The 2,900-nt window shown below is 54.9% G+C and overlaps 1 long non-coding RNA gene across 1 annotated transcript; it reads right to left on the bottom strand.

Annotated features, from left to right (window-relative positions):
• Positions 1-506: 506 nt before the first annotated feature.
• LOC131518142 (uncharacterized) lies at positions 507-1,680 on the bottom strand. The gene is made up of 2 exons (XR_009264941.1): positions 1,572-1,680; positions 507-1,002 (listed from the first exon to the last, which is right to left on the bottom strand). It is a non-coding gene; the product is annotated as an uncharacterized LOC131518142 (long non-coding RNA).
• Between the last annotated feature and the right edge of the window lie 1,220 nt (positions 1,681-2,900).

Raw genomic sequence — 2,900 nt, 5'->3', positions numbered from 1 at the left:
CACGAGGCACTTTGTTACGTGTTAAAGGCTTGGGCAACTCCTGCAATAAAGAAGTCTGTTTTGCTGTGTTGAACCCAGAGATTCTGAGTGTTAGCCCATAAATAAGGAACGTCTACCAACAGCTCTTGGAACTAGTTTCCCTGGACGAGCATTTGAAAAAAATGCTGGTTGGGCCTTAAAGGATGGCGCCCTGCCCTTTGGGATCCGGGGTCCTGCTCCCCTCTGGAATGGAGGGGCCTCCCATGCTGGCACCTCTTGGAATGGAGCAGACTGCGTGCTGGAAAGCTGGGTCCATGCTTAGCACCGCTCCCATCTCCTGGCCAGTGAGTGGATCAGCAGCGTTCCTGGATACGTTCCATTTAAACTACACAACATTCTTTTAAAAACTTGACCTAGTTGCCAACATTTAAAACCTGGGAGATTCCACAACAGATTTTGAATCTTAACGTTCTCTTAAAGAACTAGAAGACCTATCAACACAGTGTGTTTATAACCCTCTGCGGAAGTGAAGAATGGCATGAACCGTTTATTACGTGCACAGCAGTGCATCTCTCTCCTGGCACTGCTGAACCCCTCAGAAAACATTAGAGTCTCTGCCCCCATCGAGGGGAGTGTGGGGCTCTTCTCAATGAGTTCCTCTTCCCTGGGGTGGGGTAAACTACCTCCCTCCCAGGAGGGTCCTTCTGCAAAGGGCTGGGGCAAGTGGGCTCCTGCTCCTCTGTTCCTCCGGAATGTACCTCACACCTCATGAAGTAACTGATACAACATGCGAATCAAGCCAACAAATCCGTCCACCCTCTGCCCCCAGGCTCCCTTGCCGTGAGGGGTGCCAGAGTGGCTGGGGGGACAGCAGGGCTGCAGAACAGTGGGGGGAAGGCCTGCCTGCAGCCTCCTCTCATGTCACTCGCCTATGGGCTCCGTCGATGAGGAGACGTGAGGCAGCTGCTCAGGTCACTCTGGTAATCGGAGCGTGCTGAGTGCGAGAATCACTCCCTGCAAGAGCTAAAAGCCGAGAACAGTGAGGGACCGAGCATGAGCGCGCTGGCACTACTGAGACAGCTCGCGGCTGTGGAGAGCCTGCTAAAAATAGCCCGCTCCCAGCTGAGGCTGGAACCCTGGAAAATCCTGCTCTGGAGGGGCGGCTGGGGCAACCCCTCCTGTGTCCCTGTGTCCCTGCCGCCCTGCTGGTGGGGTGGGGCTGGCGAGGCTGGCAAGGGCCCGCCTGCTGGGAGCCTCTTCCCCTGCCCTGGGAAGACTGTGAGGAGGCAGAGCTGTGACTTGATGGCCCCTGTCTGACGGTAGTTGAGGTGGGAGGCCCAGACCTGTCTCCCCGACTCTCACGCTGTTAGGGTAAGTGAGGAATTCCCCTGAGACCAGGCACCAGGACAGGCTTCTGTCCTGGATGGGCTAGGGGAGATCAGTAAGGAGCTCCCCTGCCCAGCTGGGTGTTCATGTTCCACAGCCCCCACTGAGACCCCTCATCAGGCTACTGACTCCAGCTGTCTCCTGCTTTGCCTGAACATGGCCTGTTCTTGGCCCCCTGCTTCTCAGCCTATTCAAACCCTCCCTACCTGAGGACTTTTCATGAATGTCTTCCCTCCTCCAGAAAGCCCCTCTGACCCTTTTGCTCAAGCCCCTCCTCCAGGCTCATTCCTCTCCCCCTGCCATCCAGTGTCCTGGGCTTCCCTTCCCACTCGTGCAGCTCCAGATGCCGGGGCACCTTGAGCAAGCCCCTGTCTCTCTCTGGGCCTCTGAGGAATCAAGGTCTAGAGCAGGCTGTGAGGCCCAGCTGGCTGGAGCCAATCATATACCTTATTGTGATGTCTGTAAGTGTCACCAGACCCCACATGGAGTCCTAGATGGGGAGGAGATTATGAGATGTGGGCATGACCACTAGTCTAGGCCCCTGTCAAATGACTGGCCATCCATTCTCCACTCACATGCTTCCTGGGGAGGGGCCCTCACTATCTCCTGAGGCAGCCTCTTCCCCTGTCTCCTCTGCAGGGTCCTGCCTCTGCCACAAGTTCCTTGGGGGGAGGGCTCTGGCACAGAGGAGGCCTCAGAAGACAATCCATGAAGTGGGGACCAATCCATGCTAGGGCAGGACTGCAGGGGATGGGGAAATGGAAGTTAGAGGTCCTGGGTCCCACCCAATGTTGCCAACTCGATGCGTTTCCTCAGCCTCAGATGGAGCTGAGGGGGGAGGCAGAGGAGAGGCCAAGGTGACAGTAGGGTTTAGTACTGAGGAAGGTGGGTTCTTGTCCCTGTTGGGGGTTGGCCAGTCTGGGCCAGCCTCTGCAGTGGTGCTGGGGTGCTGATGGGTGGGAAGGCTTCCCCCCTCTTTCCAAGCTTGTTCCTGAGATGTCCCTGACACAAAATCACCTTCCTTGCTGCGGGCAGCGATGACAGTGAGGGACCAGGATTTCCCACTGTTACTGAAGTGAGGGGCATGAGAAGGGCTGTGAGCACAGAGGTCCACACATACAGGCTGGCTGGCGGTTCAGTATTGGACCAGAGCGGGTCTAGGTTAGTGGTTGACATTCTGGAGAAGCAAATCTCACTAACTGAGCAAGCTTCAGCAACAAGCTTAACCTCCTTGTGCCTCACTCAGTCCCTACATCTGTAAAATGGGGATGACAATTGTTAAAAAGAAAACCAGAGACCCCAAATGGCTTCATGCAGGTTAGGGCCCTAAGTCAGTAAACCAAGACTTAATGCCTAACCTATCTGTAGTTTCAACCCCCCAGGAATGCAACCTACAACCAGTCAACATTTCTGGTCAGCATTAGGAAATTTACTGATAGACCCCTTTTGTTCCCCTTAGGAAGGCAACCTTGCCTAAAACAATGGATTCTTTGCTAATATTTTCCTTTTTTCTGCTCCATGTCTAGCTTTTCAGT

Source organism: Neofelis nebulosa, chromosome 7 (assembly GCF_028018385.1).
Source record: "Neofelis nebulosa isolate mNeoNeb1 chromosome 7, mNeoNeb1.pri, whole genome shotgun sequence".
Taxonomy (NCBI): domain Eukaryota; kingdom Metazoa; phylum Chordata; class Mammalia; order Carnivora; family Felidae; genus Neofelis; species Neofelis nebulosa.
This window is presented reverse-complemented; position numbering and strand designations above follow the sequence as displayed.